We start from the raw sequence: 19856 nt of genomic DNA, 5'->3' as shown, positions 1-19856 counted from the left end.
TTTAAGCTTGAATCATGTCTCTATATAATATCATAGGAAATCCTATGTCTGTGTCGTTAAGATTGAGTCGGTAGAATTCGACTATAACTCTAGTTTTGACTCCGAATTCACAACCCTGGATACAATTACCGGTCAACGCACTAAGCACATTCAATTGAGACTTTAATACTATTTTATTTTAAATCGACGACAAACTTAACAGGAATAATGGATAGTAAATATTTGGTAATTCATTTTGAGATATTTTTTTGAAAGTGACATTTTTAAATTTAAAATTTTTTATATATGTACGTATCCATAAAATTTAGCGAATCAGCTAAATAGCGCTCCAATAACGCTCTCTGTACTATAATAGTCGTTTCGATTCGACATAAATATGTACGTCACAGCTAAAACACTGCCAACAAAACGTACGAATAAAATAACGAAAAAAAAAACTTCTATATATACTGTTTGCTACCAATGTTTCCTCTAGGCAAGTCACTGAGCATTTAGCGCCATCTATTGAAAATTAATGTAATTAATTGATTTTTCTATTGGTTTTTTATATTGTTTATATATTGGTAGGTAGGTTTTTTTTTACCAGAAATCTGGAGCAACCACTTTTTTGAGTTGCTCCGCTCCGTGCTTCAAATAGTTTTAATAGGAATCATATTATTTATCATCTTTATTTACTAAATTCATTAATTTTATTCATATACATATGATAAAAAAATACAAAAGTTTATTTATAGACAATTTATTTATTATTAAAATATTTAATATTAAATATATATCATGAAAATACATATTTATATTAAATTATATATATTTAAAAGGTATTTGAAAAAAATTCGACCGCGTGCGGGTCGAACACTTGGACCAACACATTTCTTTTAATTATTTTAAATTTAATAACTTAATATGCCAACACCCATGCGATAATATTTCGTCGGTTACAAATACGGATATGACACAAATTATTAAATTGTCGGAATTTGAAAAAGCTTTCCTCATTTGCGGTATTTATAAGGGCTTAACAAAGCAATTAAAAAATCTGATTTTGAATCAATTCCTACATCTTACATAATTTGGAATTCAAATTCAAGGAATTATTATTTTTTGAATATTTATTTATTAGATCTACATATTTCTAAAATGCAGTTTCACAAATAATTTCATCATAAATAGATCTTCGAGATTTATTAAGATTTAATTATTTATTTATTAAGATTTAACTACTTAACAATAATATAATGAGATAAAATATAATAAAATATGAGATTGAAAAAATGTGTAGCGTCATTTGACACGTAAATTAAAAAACAAATATCTTGCTCTTGAAATACTATATGTATGTATGTATTAATGCTGAAACGATACTTTGATGATGCATTATTATAAACAAACCATACGATGACACATTATTATAAACATATTATAAAATCGAATGGATAAACATTGACATTGGATCGCCACATAAAACAGAATCGTGATAATAAACAGTTGTTACTGAAAATGTGATCTACATATGTCGACTATCAAACAAATGGAACGCTGCTTAAAATTAATATTTGCCATTTTTTTACGTTAGAACATTAGATAGCACATTAGATTTAGCCTTTTCTGCCTAATAATTTCATATTACTTAGATTTTATCTGAAAGACTTCGCACGAATTGTGCTGAACTACATAGTTAGGAATGACGTAACCGGTGACCGTATTTCAGGAAAAATCGATTCCTCGCTCTTTACGACATCCAATCCCATTTTCGAATTACAGAATAGTTAATAAACTCGTATACTTGCCCGTTTATGTTGGCATATATAATGCAAACATTACCACGGTATCGTTGAACTAACAATGACACATCGCAAGAAGCCCGTTGTGCAATGATAACCGTTAGTTGTTTGTCTTCCGGTTCAACGTTCGCAAATTTTCACTGCCCTCATGAATATTTTTTTTTATCTAGAAATAGCTTTGCTTTATAATTGGGTAATTTTTTAATTCAATGTCTCATCTAATATTTCATGTAAGTTTGAACTTGTCTCTTTTACTCTGTAAAAGTAAACATTGGCTCGGTTCCAAACATTTACTAGTTATTTTTGATATATCTTCGAACGCTGAGTGCACTCGCTACAAAGAGTTTCCATCGAAATGATATAATTTAATTTAAATACATACATATAAGCAGGAGCGTCATTGGGGGGGGGGGGGGGGCTGGGTTGGGCAGCCGCCCCCCCTAGATATGCAATATAATATATATTGAACATGAAAAAGCTTCAAAAATGTATTTGTAAGATGCAATTGCAGAATTTGTGACTTTGAAGGCGAGCAAATAGAACATTCAAATTATGTGAGTTAATTATCAATTTAATTAAAAAAAATAAATAAATAAAGAGGGCCTTTTGCTAACATTTGCATGCGGGTCCAATTTTTCTAGTTACGCCACTGCTCTGATTAAAGTAAAATCATGGCTAAAGAACGAACCAACTTTGCGCCGTTCATTGTTCATTGTTCATCGTGCTTTGTACATTTTTATGATGAACCTTTTTTTATGCTCTCTAGCTTTGTAGTTTGCCCTGTTTCCTGGAAAATAGACCCAAAACGCCCTGTTTCCTGGAAAAAGCACGCTTCCGGTCCTACCTCTAATCATGGCAATTTACCATATGTTTTAATCGGGTCTACCTCACGGCACCGAAAGTCAAAAGATCGAAAAAGCAAATATCGGAAGGCAAAGATCGAAAATCGAAAGATCTTAAGTCGAAAGGTCAAAAAAAAAATGGTGCATGATAAACGGTACTATGTATATTTTTATTTTATTTTATTTTATTGTCACAAATCAATACACACTCGCCATTACAGATTTGCTCCAATGCGACGGGTGTACGTTAATGAAATACATAAACAATCAGAAAATCAGAAATACAGTAATACATACATATACAATCAGAATATATAGAATATAACAATTAATCAGAAATAATAATCATAGTGACATCTATGGATTATTTTCAGATTTTTTTTGTATACAATTTTTATACATACAATAAATACGAAATTATAGAGATGTCGATAGAGATATCTATAGATTTCTTCTATAGATTATCTCTCTTTTATCTATAGATTATCTCTCTTTTGTCATACAGCCTTGTTTAATGTGCGCGCGCAGGATACGGGGGGAACAAAGCCTGTTCCTCTTGTTCCTCTTGTATCCTGTTCACACAAATTAAGTAAGGATGTATGACGGGGGGAGAGAGACTTTTACCGCACGCCACTGATATATATATATATATATATATATATATATATATATATATATATATATATATATATATATATATATATATATATATATACTAACCGTTTTTCATATGTATGTATGTATGGTAAACGAACATTTTCGATGTTTTGACTGTCGGTGCGTTGACGGTCACCCGTTTTAATCTGAGATCAGGCCTGATATTTTTATTCGAGTTCATTCGTCCAATTTGATGATAATTGAATCGGCTGAAAATGTCTAAAAATATTCGAAGTCAATCCGATAGTTTAGCAATCAAGCTTGTCTAGATGCTATAACAACAGTCACAATTTTTGCTCACCAAATTCTAGAAAATATGTATACCACAATAGTGCCAGCACATTGTTCACAGACCAAAATCGCCGAACGAAAATCTATTCATTTTTCAGTCATTGTAAAATAATAGCTGCATGAAATCTCGCCGGCAACAGCGTTTACTTAATATGCGTTTGCTTTGGCATGAAAATCTATGCATATGTAAATTAATAGCCTCCCGTTATACAAAACTTGTGTTTGCCACAAAATTCTAAAAAAAAAATATGGCAAATATCATTCGTCGAGTTTTAAAATATTCATTGGACAAAATATAACACAATTTAATCACGTCAATCGTCACCTTTTAAAGATCTGAAAGGTGGGACTGGACAGTGTGACTCTGCATCCTACATATTATTATAAATGTCTGCATGTCGTTGGCGACCAGTCGAGATTGTTGCTAATTATGTCCATGTGCTATATCAATTGTGATATGGACTGGCCGGCTATGGACGTAGTTCTTAACTGCCCATGAGTTGCATTAGATTTCTGAAGGGTCATTCGTCATTGGGTAACGATGGACTATTTGTAGGATCTCGACAGATAAAATATTTAACTAAAATAAGATGTTTAAGAGTCGAAACTATGATTGAGATGCAGTGGCGTAGCTACCGCGCCTGCAGTCCCCGCAATGCGAGGGGGCGCCGAGACTTGAGGGGCGCCTCAAAATTTCTGTAATTTCTTTGTAATAATTTTTTTAAAAACCTCTGTTATTTTTCAACCTATTTGCATCTCGTTTTATTGTATGTATACCTGAGAATTCTCTCTTATTCTTGTATATATATATTTTTTCGGTGTTAAAACAATAAAATAAAATTATATGAGGTGGAAAACCAATAAAATTTACAAATTTATAAATTTTTCGCTGTCAAAATTAGTAGGTGGGAAGTTTTTAAGGAAAATTCACCATCAGTTACTTTAAACACATTGTTCACTGCTTGTTGGTCGTCCAGATTAGAATCTATTAATGCACTTCGATATATAGGTACACATATGTACAGATGTTTTAAAATTTCTTACAGAAATAATTAAAAAAAAAAAAACAAATATATAAAAAAAAAGTTTTTTAAAAACTTACCTCTTCTATAATTTGTATATAAAATTATTATTTTGAATAAAAGCACCAATATTTTTTTTTACTATCGCCATCTATGTTTAAAACTAACAAACAAACGTCAACCGTAAACGTCAAATAGTATGTCGGCGGGCAAATTACAAACGCGTCTTACACGATATATTTGCACCATCGTAATGGCGGAGGCTCCATTTACTTATATTGATGACCAAAATGAGCAATATGGCAAAGTATGAAAACGATCGGATAAGAGATAAAAATGACCACTAACACGAAAGCCATGTGAAACGTAAAGGAGGTATGTAATAAAAAGTAAAAGGAATGATGAACAATCAGAAGAAAAGTGACTAAAAAAGAAAATGGAAGGTTTCGAATTATTCTCCTACTCGTGCTTCTTGAAAAATTCTTCGGTTTCCCAACTTTGTTTCAAAGCTCCTTCAATCGAAAAACCGTGATGTGATCAGTGCTTAGTCTATGATTAGAAATGAATATTGCGAGATCAGTAATTATAGAAATAAATTTGAAGAATTCGTAACAATTTCAACAATATTAGGGTCGAAGCCAAAATTGAAATTGAATCTTCAATCTCTTATCTAAAAGCATTTCGATGAACTAGTCATGATCATACACGATTCCAGGATCCATTAAAAGAATTTTTAAACAATTTTCAATGCGGCACTAAACGTAACCTTAGTGCAAATGAAGGTTCTTATCACGTTATTTAAACATTGTTTCAAAGTTCGGTTTCCTGCAAATCAATTATCAAATGACGATTTACATATATACATACATATGTATGTACATATGTATTGTTATGTGGTATGATCTTATAACCTTTGTATGGATTTATGTATACTCTTTAATCTCAAGTTTGAACATCCGTTTCATTTTTAACTACTTATGATGTTAAGTTATCCCTCATTATTTATGAGACTTTCAATATCTTTATTGCTTCCACCCTGTACAATCAACTATTCTGTTCAACTCTATCTACTTAACTTCTTATCTATTATAATTTATGCGAGTTTCTAACACGATTGCTATATAAGACGACACAGTTAATGACCTGTTGAAATACAAAGTATTACTTTTAATAATCTTTATTGCTATAGCTGCATTTTGTCCCACGATACGTGTAAACCCTAAAATATTATTATCTCTATTTATCTCTATGATAAATTGTGTTTCTACTCAAAAATGTCTCGATACTCTCAAAGGATACATAAATCAAATATTAAAACTGTCTTACACACGGATGTTGCTCTGTATCTTAATCACTTTGTTATTTACCAAAATTCTGTGATTGGTTAAAGCTTATCATTATTTAGTGTATAAATGCTCATGTTAGATCTATTGAACCTCACTTGCGATTAAACTGCCTTACTAGTAACTTGTGATTTAACTGTGTTACTACATAGTTACTTGCGATCAAACAGTCTTACAAGACACTTGTGGTAGGACATCGAGACTAGTAACTTTTAATACAAACTTGTATATTAGTCTTGTTTATATTTACTGCTAATTAAAGAATATAATCATTTGACAAAATCTGTGACTATAATATTCTACACCATCTCCTACTTGTCCCCGTAACAACATATATCGTGAAGCCAAATCTCTAGTCAACTAATATGTCTATGATTTTGACAAATCATTGCCTAAGCGGGTACTTGATTTCCGTTCGTGCTTAAAAGAAAATAAACGTTAATAAACGAAAATAAAAGTTCATAATTTGGTAAAGCTCTTCATTTGTCATTTTTATACTTTAAATTCGTCATTCCAATCATCTTGTTCCTCACGCTTTCGGTAACTGTAGCCACTACGGAGCGCTCGTTCACAAGTTGAAACTTATTAAAAATTACTTAAGGTCAGCTACATATGTCACAATATCGACTTAAAATATTACCAAAGATTACTATTAAATTTTAACAAAATAGTCGTGTTTGCCAATGAGAAGTCCAGAAAAAAAAAATTTTCTACGTAAAAATGGTATGAATTTTTAATTTGGAAAGTTATTTTGCTGTAAGGACATAATATGAATATATGGGGGGGGGGGGCTTAAAATATTTTGCAGGGGGGGGGCCTGGAATTCACGCTACGCCACTGTTGAGATGCATTGAGCTACGACATTCACCGAGTCATTTTGATTAGACCAGTAGTGTGGGTCGATCCGCCCCTGGTTTATGACTCATCATTTGTTGCACATTGGGCGTTACACAATTTGAATGGCAAATTGACTTTCGTCTCTCTTCGTTGACTGTTATTGTTAAAGAATGATTGGATTGCTCCTTACGATCTAGGCATCTCAGGACCTTTATTGAATTTAGCTGTAGTCTGTCTTCGTTAGAATTTTCCATCTGGAAGATTAAATGGGAAAGACGGAATGTGTGCAATTCTCCTATGGGCTTTGAAGACTGTTTTGATTTAAATTTTCTGAATGCGAGATGTTGTTCAAACTTAACTACATATTTGTTTTTACCTGCTATACAATCTGACTCGAATAGCAAGTTTGACTTTTTTAAGGAATGAATCATTGAACCGCAAAAAATGCAAATCGACCTCTAGCCTTTTGAGTAGTGAGTTAATTTTTACATGAGAAACGTCTCAGGAGTGAGTTTTTTTTTTTCAATTAGAAGATTTTAATTATATTTAATGTATGACATATAATCAACTTTAAATTAAATTTTAAAAATTCAGTTGTTCTCAACCTTTTTTAAGAAGTTCTGTGGTCCTCAACTTTTTTTATTGACATATCGAAAAACTTATTCTGGATTTATTTATAATATATTATACCAACTAGATTACAATTAATTTTAATTCTTATTATAATGAGATTATAATAAAAAATAAAAGTTCAGTGGTTTTCAACTTTTTTAGACGGTTTTGTGGTTCTCAACTTTTTATTTTTATCTTATAATGAATTTATTTAATATATATTTCATAAAATACAACATTTCTTCTGATTGGATTACAGAAAAAGAAATCAGTGGTTTTCAACTTTTTTTTTATTTTTATCTTGAAAAACTTATCTACATAGAATTTATTTATGATATATTTTATAAACTAAAACATAATTTTATTGTAATAGTTAGATTACAATCAAAGGTAAACATTTAGTGATTCTCAACTTTTTTTTTTATCTGAAAAACAGATTTTTATAAAAAGATATTTTACAAACTATAACTCAATTCTTACGGTTGATCATAGCAAAAAATTATATAGGTACAAAAAATAAAATAATATAGGTACATATGTAGCTTATTTATAATATCTTAGGAACAAAAAAATTTTCCAATAATTCTTGGTCTACTCAGTAGAATCTACTGCCACTGATTATCCGTGTTATAATATAGATATGTACATAGGTGGGGTTTGGTGACTATTCAATCACGGAGTCTTGAACGGGAACGAATCTGCAAATTTTTTATAACTTTAGTATTGAAAAGTTTGAAAATATGTAAGATAAGTTGATATAAAACTTACGTCAAAATTAATAATTTTTTCTCGTGTGGTAATCTTCAAAACAAGGATGTACACATAATGCAACATCACATGGAAGACACATCCATCGTGTGTCCTTTCTTGTTTTTGGGCGTCTTACGGAATGACTACACACGTGACATGCTCTCTGCGTTCTTGATCCTTGGGCAGCTGTTTCAGGCACTGGATGTGGAAAATGTCTAGCCGTAAGTCTCACAGGATTGTCTTGAGGTTTTCTACCTCCGGAAGGAGATGGTCTCACCTTATGATAGTTTTCTACTATTTGTTTTATTATATTTAGCCGAAAGTCGCTGAATTGAGGTTTCTCGCCTGTCTTTACTAAATATAAATTGTAGGCATTCAGGGTGGACACATCAATCAACCGGAAAAAAATCTTTTTGTACCATTTCAATGTTTTTCTGGAGGTATCCATGAAACTAATCATCATATCTGATTTATCGACAGTGCCCATATTCAAATTATACTCCACTACGGCTTCAGGTTTGTTGATATTTTCACCTGTCGTGTAATTGATTGCATCTGTTTCAACCATTTTCTTTTCATGAATATTTGTGAGCATGTGAACCTCCCGTTTGTCAATCCATTTTATTGCCAATAAATTGTTACAATGTAGAAATTCCACATACCCACGTTTATGTTTTCCTGCGGGAAATTTTGGAAATCCTTTCCTATTGCATCGTATGGTACCGCATGCATGGGTTTTATTTTCGTATAAATATTCAAAAAGTGCCGGACTGGAATACCAGTTGTCAATATACAATCTATGTCCATTTCCCAAGTAATCTTTTACCATTGTTTTCACAACAGACCCAGATACTCCAAGATCTGGGTCTGTTTCTATTTCTGTTTGTTTGCCGGTGTACACAATGATGTCCAAAACATACCCTGTTTCCACATCACAACAGACAAACAGCTTTATTCCAAAGCGATGTCGCTTGTTGGGAATGTAGATTCTAAATGATAACCGTCCTTTCCAAAGCAACAGACTTTCGTCTATGCATATGTTTTGGAAAGGATAAAATATCTCTTTATACGATCTTTTGATTGGATCCAATAATGGCCGGATTTTCCATAGTCTGTCGTTATTACGAACGGTGTTGTCTGTGAAATGAAGCGCTCGTAATAAAAGAAAAAATCGATCCTGTGAAAACAGAACACGGAAGAACGGAGTCGCAATGATTGGATTTGTGGACCAATAGTCCTTCATGGAATTTTTTCCAACTAGACTAGTCAACATAATTGTACCCAAAAATACATACATCTCCGAAACATTTGTATCAACCCATTTTTTTAGCTTCGACTTTTCACTTAGATTTCTACTGATTTGAGCGGCGTATCTATTTGTTTCTTTGACTATTGTGTTCATTGCATTGGCATTGAAATACAGTTGGAAAAAATCAAGTTCTGTCTGCATGCGATATCCTGGCTGAATTCCGGATAATGCATTATCGAATGGGTGTATTTGAGGAGTAAAGTCGCCATCTTCCCATTTTCTCTCGTCATTCCGACTGCGTTTGGGTGGTTGTGGTTGTTCGTCATCATCAGTATCTTCTTCGTCTGAAGAATTATTCAATTGGAGAATTAAGTCATCCAAGTTATCCACCATATCCTCATCTTCACTGTCAAAAAAAAAATTGTCTATTTCTTGATCATTTGATCTTTGAGACATTTTGAATTTAAAACGAGCAGATCACAATTTTTATTTACACTTGATCACAAAAAATATTATAATGCACTTCACAAAAAAAGTTTTTATGTACCGAGTCGACAAGACGCGAATGCGTTCGATAACGCTAATTGGATAACGCATCCAATATAAAACCGAGATCCGATTCTAGTGTATGTTCGGAATCAACTGACTCGAAAAATCTTGTCGAACACTCTTATTTTGTGGGAAGTTGTAAAATTGACATATTTCGCTCGATTATATGATTGATTTGTGGCCCGATGGCGACCCTTTGGACAAAGTTTCCCTTGCATTCCGGACAATTCTCTCGAAAATAAATAAAATTCTAATTTCACGCTAAATTATTTTTATTAGGGTCAAATGAAATAATGTTAGTCAGAGATGTCGATGTTATTCGTTCGGAACATATTTTATAGTGTTTACATGTGGAAAATATTACTTTAGAACAAAAAGTTGTCGTCATGTTCAGTCATCAAAATTTAACTGGCTTTCACGCCTCGTTAAATTTGGTTTCTTTATTCGAATACAAAAATATATATTCACAAGAGTGAAAGAGAAACCTCAGCAACACTTGAAAAAAAACGAGATGCAAATATGTCGAACAATGAGAGAGGTAGAGTATTTTGAGTGATTGAACGTGTCAAATCGTACAAGTACGGCCGTACTCTGGCGGGGCCATTTTTTTTGCCACGTACCCGTACGGCCGTACTCCTCAAAGGGCTAGGTCGTTCTAAAATGACGTCACAGATTTATCACTGATGACGTAGTGGTGTTATTAGGGTTACCATGTTTTTCAAATATATATGTATGTACATATGTAGAAACTTTCTCTCCGTTTTCAGAAGATCGTTTCAAACATTCACACTTGATTCATCTATTCCTCTCTCTGTGACTCTTTGACGGAAATATCTTGGTTGGTTGTATCGACACAGTCAATATCGGTTCATTAATAATCGTTTCAATTATGGTCCGTACGCACCAAACCAACGACGATTTTGGGCCAACTTTTAAAACCAGTAGCGTACAAAATATCGAAACAAAAATTAAATAAAAAAATTGAAATTAAATATCAAAATTAAGCTAACGAGCGAGATTGAGCTAAAATTAGATCATCGTTGATGTTTTGAATTACAACAATGTTTTGAATTACGACAAAACGCATTACAACCAGAGAAATATTATAATTACGAGCGAAAAAAACCTTGTTATTGTTTCTTATAAGTCGTCACAATACACCAATGTGTTTCGCCGTCGATGAAATATTTAACAAAAAAAATGTCGGTGATTTGTCAAAGGATTTTTTTCTTTCGTCGAAATAAAATTAATAATCACACATTATCCGATAAATTTTACCTCTGAGATGGATTTCATTATTTGATTTATTTCGACGAGAGAAACAATTGAAGACATTATCCGATAAAATTTACCTCTGAAATGATTTAATTAATTGATTTATTTCGACGAGAGAAACAATTGAAGACAAAAAAATTTCCTTTGATAAAACCGACAACGTCTCGAGTTGAAGCCATCATCTCGGTCACCCATACTTACACATGATATATGCTCAGTAACTGCGCATTACGGGGAAGTAAAAATAATAATTCTTTGATTTTTTTTTCGATCTTAGTGCGTATCTACGTAAGTCAAAACATCTTCGACAAACAAAAGTCGAGGATTATCTGTATGTGATTGTTGATGATCTAATTTTAGGTCAATCTCGAAAATTTATTTAAATTGGGCATGTTCTGTTTTAAATTTCAATATTTTATTTTAATTTTAATATATTGATTATAATTTTATTTTGATATTTGAATTTAATTTTAATATAATAATAATATTTTTAATTTTGATATTAAATTTCAATTTTTAAATTTAATTTTTATTTCGATATTTTGTACGCTACTGGTTTTATCCTGATGGTTAAATCGTTGGACCAAAATCGTCGTTGGTTTGGTCCGTACGCAGCATTACGAAGGCCTACCCCCACCCTTCGTAAAAGGTGCGCAAAAGCAACAATCAGTATACGACCCTAACGTGCGCATCTTTTCCGTGGAGTAGACATGAGCCTAAATGGAACGCCATATCAGTGACATTAAAATTTTACGAGCTATTCAACTTCTAGTTAAATAGTTGAATGTTTTTGAAACTGAAGGATGGTAATCCTAGTAGCCTAGCTGAGTAGTATGACTATCCTTTGAATTTTAAAAAGTTGCAGTCTCGTGATACATGACGTTTTTTGCCCAAGGCGAACACCATGAGTCCCACATTAAATAGATATGATGTCACCACGCCCCGCGAGGACAAGAAATACGTAGATAATCGTGTATTTATAAACATACGTATGCACAATGCAACCAATTACGTATGTATCCGACGATTTGCAAAGTGGGAGACAATTCTTTTTTGGTGATGATGAGCTAAAGTCTTCACAATTGGACCAGTTGACTCATAGCGCACAGACCCCTCACTTGGTTAAGTGCAATAAGAAACATAAGACGACCATTTATGTATTTGGAGATACGAAAATAGTACACAAAATGAAAACTGGGAATATGTAGTTAAAACTGAAACGGTGAAGATATGAAACAAATGAGAAATTCCTGGAAGAATTCAGTTGGACATCTTAAAATAAGTATAAGTCACAATGTATATTATTAATGCGTGTGAAGATGATCGTGTCACATGAGTAAGTTCCCGAGGATAAAACTATTTGAGATGACAAACGACCAATAATTGAAAACATCTTGACATTATACGATTTTCAGTATACATAACAATTCAACCACTTCACCGGTTATGAAATTGGATTGATGTAAACTTTGATTTGAGTTCTGAAATTCTCAAAAATTCCCCATTTTTGTTCTTATTTGACGAAATTAAAAAATAATGGAACAATAACCGTTTTCAAACTATGTCATACACACTTTTAGAAACCTTGACCTCTAAGATTGTCGCTATTCTTTTGACATTCTGAATGCAGTACTGTGCTATTTTTTGAAATTTACACGTTGTGAATTTAACAGGCATATGTTAATTAACTTCACAGCTACAATCTGACGAGAATACATTTTGTTTTCAGTCAATACTTTTTATTTGGTTTATTTTGCTTTAATACTGCCATCTGTTGGCGATTTGTAAAATTGCTAGCCAACAAAAATCTGGCACTAACAAACCTTGCAATAGAGAAATACAAGGTTTAACGTGTTTTTTTTAAAATGAAGTTGGAATGACGCAAAGCACAAATTTGTGCACACGGTCGCACAAGGAAGTTTCTGATGCTGCGTACGGACCAAACCAACGACGATTTTGGGCCAACGTTTTAACCAGCAGGATAACCAGTAGCGTACAAAATATCGAAATAAAAATTAAATTTAAAAATTGAAATTTAATATCAAAATTAAAAATATTATTATTATATTAAAATTAAATTCAAATATCAAAATAAAATTATAATCAATATATTAAAATTAAAATAAAATATTGAAAGTTAAAACAGAACATGCCGAATTTAAATAAATTTTCGAGATTGACCTAAAATTAGATCATCAACAATCACATACAGGTAATCCTCGACTTTTGTTTGTCGACGATGTTTTGACTTACGAAGATACGCACTAAGATCGAAAAAAAATCAAAGAATTATTATTTTTACTTCCCCGTAATGCACAGTTACTGAGAATATCTCATGTATTAGTAAGGGTGACCGAGTGATGGTCGCAATCCGGTGCGTTGTCGGTAGATCAATCGAAATTTTTTTAGTCTTCAATTGTTTCTCTCGTCGAAATAAATCAATTAATTAATCCATCTCAGAGGTAAAATTTATCGGATAATGTGTGATTATTAATTATTATTATTATTATTATTTCGACGAAAGAAAAAAAAACCCTTTGACAAATCACCGACATTTTTTTTGTTAAATTTTTCATCGACGGCGGAAACACAGATCGAATATCAGAATATCGTGACGACTTTTAATAAGAAATAACAACAAGGTTTTTTTCGCTCGTAATCAGAGAAATTATAATATTTCTCTGGTTGTAATGCGTATCGTCGTAATTCAAAACATTTTTGTAATTCAAAACATCAACGATGATCTAATTTTAGCTCAATCTCGCTCTTTAGCTTAATTTTGATATTTAATTTCAATTTTTTAATTTAATTTTTATTTCGATATTTTGTACGCTACTGGTTTTAAAAGATGGCCCAAAATCATCGTTGGTTTGGTGCGTACGGACCATGAAACGCACAAATTTGTGCACACGGTATTGTATGAGTTAAAAAAGAATCTTTTTTAATTTATATCTGTATATATTTTTTAATTTATATATGCACTAACGGCTTTTACCCGGCTTTGCTCGGGACTCTGTGAAGATAAGACTTTAAACGATTGTGGACTGATTACATGTTGTATAGTAATTGTAAAATAAATGAAATTCATGCATTCTTGTAGTAGTTTTCATCATTTCCACCTATGCCTATGCATCGTGGCATCAAACAGAATATTATAGGTTGCGGCTATTTGCAGGTACTATATCTGCGACAGGCGCAAAGCCTTCTGCGCATGCGCGGGAACTTTAATCCGATTATAATTTCTTACATTTAATGTATGCTAGACTTGTTTAATCAATCGTTCATTATACATGAGGCAAATAAATTTCGCACGTTATTATAATAGATTTATTTCATTTAGCTAGTTCGCGGCTTGAACTTGTATGTAGGTATTATACGTTGTATATGATAATAATTTTCTAACAATTAATAATATTTTGGGGGATGAACGAATGAGACGACTGGCATGTTGATGCACGTGTTTTATTTATGACAGCTGAAGGCAGAGTGAGTAGCTAACTTCGAACACAATCGAGTTGGTCCCCACTCACAGGAAGGTGACCAAACTCGACCATGTCGTATAGCGAGCCGCCACAATATTAACTAATTTGGATTATATTTTTTACTCTACGTAACGAGTTTCGAACTAAATTTTAAGAGGTTTAAAACAAAATTTTAACAGTAAACACGCTGACAGTGACAGTTCACGCGCATGCGCAGAAGGCTTTGCGCCTGTCGCAGATATAGTACCTGCAAATAGCCAAAACCAATATCATATAGATAAAATGTTTCAATAAAAAAACGTTTACACAACAATTTTTGTAACATTTTATTTCTATTTTTAAATTACAGCGATGATATTTTAAACTTATTTTATGATAATTTAATACTACATAACTTTATTATAAAAATTGTGGATTAAAAATAGTTAAATTTACATGCTCCTTTCCGCTTTGCTGCTTTCGATTTGAGAAAGTATCACCAATCCTAGGATGTAATACAACCCAATGAATGTAATTGGAAGATAGTCCATAACTTTGATGAAGTAAATCATGTTATCAATGTTGTACATGAAAAAGAACGATATGGCGAATCCGACGCAGATGAATCGCAAAATTCTCATCAGAATTAGAAACATCGTTAGAGTCTGAAAAATTTTCAATTTATTAAAGTAACTAATTTTAGAATACATGAATAAATTTAAAATGCGACTTATAATTACCCATCCATTTAAATGAGACGAAATCTTCCAATAATACCTTGATGTTACTACGCTCAAAGTTACATACAAGTACGAAGTGAAGTACGTCAATTCGATCCCATGCCATAATGCACCCACAAACATTGTAAAATACATTCTAAAATATAATTTAATAAATATAGAAAGTGCATCGCACTATACATACATATATACATATATGCATATGCATATCTAGATCTATACAAATTAACACAGGTACATATGTACGTACGGTTCGATGATTATTCCGCAAAAAGCGATCTCGCGCACGTCACTGAAATCTTGATCATGGAACATTTCGCACCCAAAAAACTCCATCAATCGAAAGTTATCTACGCGAAATATTGTATTAACGAGAACTCGAGTGCTAGATATTCCGTATTCGCGTATTTTATTCTGTATTTTTTTGCGATCGCAATTTGTGCAGTAATCCGTTTACCATTCGTACACATGTAAGTATTTCCATTAATTACCATCCTTGAAAATTTAAATATAAAACTATGGACTATTCTAAAAGATTAGTATTTTGCTAGTTTTGTATTTACACTGTCCATGTATTTGGATATACATAATCAAAGGATGCAAAGATAGATTAGCCGTTTGGAATAAAACTAACCCAAAAGTTTTTGAAGATGTTTTTGCAGAAGTAGTTTTGTATATGCTCGAATTGAGCCAGTATTGGAAAGTAAGATTCCAAGCTTTGACGCACTCAGATATCCATGGCGAGGCACATAAAGTATAAAAGTCTGCACAATCGACAGTTTTAAAATCGTACGTTTGATTTTGGCTCTCTTCTTTAGACCTGAAACCGATCGACACATATGTATATACAACCTTATATTGTAGCATGTTGTTAAATTTTAAATTTTGCGTACATATTTCTGAGTTTTTTGTAATCTTTCGACGGTCCGTAGCCGGTGATATTCTTTCCCTGAACTGGATAAGCACCGAATCCGTGGGATATCGAAGTCATTTCCGCTATCAAAAATGAATATGCCATTTGAAGAAACCAACAGATACCTTGCATAGTACTGTACAATAGTTTATACCATATTGTGCTATTTTGGAATTCTTCAGTTAGAATATACTGGAATTTTAAATGAAATATCAATAACATTAAAAACTAAAAAATAACTTAATAATAATGTTACGTATACTAAAATAACAGGTTAGTAAAGAGCCGCCGGTTAAGTGCAATCGGATTAATCCGAGGCGCATCCCTGACACTGTGCGACCGTTATAATTCGAGGTTTCGAGGATTATCTGCAAACTAAGTGCAAGTGAGCTAAACAATGGCGTAGTAGCGGCACTCGGTCGCATTCCCGTGGAGTTTTCAGAAGTGACCGATACCATGGGGCTGAGTGTCGTGGGAATACATATCCGAGTACGTGACCATACCAATAGGTAAACAAATCGGAAGTCGAAGATGTCCTGAGAGACCTGCCCCTTATAAGGCGGTACTTAGGCGATATCAAGACATTCTGGACTGAGCACTGCTAGTGCGTGTATCTCCTTAATCATCAATAAATGCTGTGACACGACTTTGGCCTTTTACTTGGATCCTCCACCCACCCCTACGTAACAATAATAAATAATTCAATTAGCTTAGGATTCGAACTATATTTCACTTCAGGTAGTAAGAAAACTAGTTCTGGATTCCTATTTGTGAAAAATCTTTATAATTAACAAATTTCATACGCAGACCCCTAATACGCTATTCCTATTGGTCAGAACATCTTGGCTGACCAATAGGAATCGCTCATTTTTCTCTCCACTATTAAAATCCATAAAATCTAATATATAATATTTCGAAACAGACTTTCTATGTAAGTTTTGGTTCGTAGAATCCGTAACGTTTTCGAAAAAAAATTATTTTCTTTGATATGATATGATATCGATTCCGTTTTTGATTTCGATTTCGGTACCGTTTTCAGTTCCAGATCCAAATTCCTTTTTCAGTTCCAGTTCAGGATTCCTGTTTCAGCTTCGGTTCCGGATTCCTATTTCAGTTCCAGATTCAAATAAATTTAATAAAAAAACAAGAATGTTTACTATAAGATTAGCCATGTTTAAGCGGTTTATATTACAAATACCGAGCGAAGCCGGGTAAAACCACTTGTAATATATAAGTTTTGCATTTTTCTTCTGACCATTCAGTCTTGTAATCAACTTTTCAAAATTAAACAAAAGAACTGCATTAATTGAATTAATAAATTTTATAAATTTCGTATAATCAATATATGTATTTAATTATTTAGTTCTGCTCTATTATAAATTTTAAACAAAATGCATGCATACCTTGATTGGAAACAAATGTCCATGTAAATAGAGGTAAGAACCGAAACATAAAAGGACAAAAACAGCTTTTAAAAGGAGGCCTTTGTTATCACTGGCTTGTCGAGAGTATGGAAGTTTTATGAAATCATCGTAGGTTCTATATCTGTAAAAAAATCCTTAAAATGAAACAAAATTAAAATATGTATGTTTTTTGATATTCCCAATTGTAAGCTTTCTTAGGTACCTTGAATTAGACCAATGTGGCAGAACATAAAGTTAAACAGGTCTCCGAATTTGGGATTTGTGACATAACCCCCATCATCGTCTACCTTTTCTTTTGAATTTTTCATTTTCGCTTCTCTTGCATTTTCACTATTGTTTATATCGTACACCAAGCCGATGATTTTGGCGACGAATCCCATCATGCACATTTGAGTAGCGTAATTGATGCCAGTATCCTGAACATCATAAGATAACCGATACCACGTCAGGTAGGTCAATGCTACAAAAAACACTGGCTTTTGGCAACGTCTATGTACATATAAAGTAAAATTACAATTCAATAAATAAAAATATGTATATGTAGAGATCAAGATTATAGATAAACTCACCTAGGACCAAGAGTGGATATTGCGATGATATTCAACATTACAAACGTTAATAAATGCATCGTTTTCTGTTTGAATATGAGTAGCAAGTAGATAAGGCCTAGAATGGTGCAAGTCCATTTCCTAAAATTGCCATCAACTATTTTTTTATGGAAGACTCCAAAGGATATCGTAATCAGAGGAAAATACACATAGTCCTTGTTGAAGAATACAGCGAATTCATAAAGATCGAACATCTTGTGAATACCTGAAATTTGTTTTTTTTTACTAATTTAGTCAGTTCTAAATTTAGAACTTCAGAAAGGTAAATAGTAAATATACGTACCATAAGCCTGAGATTTGAATATGGTATCTGCTCCTTGACTGCAGCGGCTGAACTGGGCTACAAAAAGTGCAAGATGCACTTTTTAAAAGTAAAAGCCGACCGGTTTTTGGTCCCTTGAAATTTCACATCCTCAAAAAATCCAGTTCATGAAGATATTTTCACTTTCAAGTTATATAATTTAAATGAAATTTCTACATAATCGGAATGTTTGTGTGTATTCAAATTTGTTTTATTTTAATTTATAATGTATATATTTATTGTTAAGTCATTGACAATCGAAATGATTTCTATTTAAATTTACCATATATTCAAGAATAAAATAAAAAAAAATTGCGTGGAAATATTAAAAGATATGTATAAGTGAATATGTATTTTGATTACTTCATATTGTCAATATTATGTCACTGACAACATGATAATACATGATAAGCAACGGTGGCCGTCACTGCAAGAAAAGTGACTTAATGGAAAGTCGAAAGATGGAAAAAATTAAAATCGATTCGTCGACTAGTCGTTAGCGTAGGTCGGGTTAGAGATTTGAAAGATTATAGGACGGGTTAAAGGTTTCGATCGTTTCCCGGCCTATGGAAACTCAGTTGAGTTTGAAAGAAGATCGTTTATTTTTGTTCAATTGTTACAATGGTTATTGTATGTATGAAGAGGTTGAGCTTCGGAGAAGTGAGCTGGTTGAACTCCAGAGGTTCACTCTAATGTGTTAGGAGCTGGTGCGTCACGAGAAAACTGGTTGACCGATTTTGGGGTGTGCCCAGTTTTCTCGTGACCAGTTTTAGGGTGTGACCAGTTTTCTCGTGACCAGTTTTAGTGTGACGGGTGATCACGTGTGACCGATCTAGAGCGACCGGTTGTCCTGTGACCGGTTCACATTTGACTAGTAATCACCGAACCAAATTAACAATTAATTAATCCATAGAGATATCTATGGATTTAGACTTGTACATACCTTTTTAAGGTCTGTTCATACCTTATCCGGCCGTACGAAAAGTATTCTTTGGTACATTTTGTATGGGTATATTCATACCAACCGTCACGTTTACGCCACGGCAGGCTTACAGCAGTACCCGACATATCCTGTTCATACCTTACAGCAACATCCGTCAACGTATCGTATCCGTTTTTTTGGCCATCGTGGAAATATACACGCGAATTACGTGCCATGAGTCTGCCGCTTTGCTGTTTTGGACCAATTATCGATAGTGAC

General features: G+C 32.8%; 1 protein-coding gene across 1 annotated transcript in view; it reads left to right on the top strand.

Annotated features, from left to right (window-relative positions):
* The window catches only part of nesd (SHC binding and spindle associated nessun dorma), a 325057-nt gene that overhangs the window by 2725 nt on the left and 302476 nt on the right, over positions 1–19856 (top strand). The gene's annotated exons all lie outside the window — the stretch shown is intronic.

The sequence above is a fragment of the Arctopsyche grandis genome, chromosome 13, assembly GCF_051622035.1.
Source record: "Arctopsyche grandis isolate Sample6627 chromosome 13, ASM5162203v2, whole genome shotgun sequence".
NCBI lineage: Eukaryota > Metazoa > Arthropoda > Insecta > Trichoptera > Hydropsychidae > Arctopsyche > Arctopsyche grandis.
Note: the sequence above shows the minus strand (reverse complement) of the source record. Positions and strands in the feature narration are given on the sequence as shown.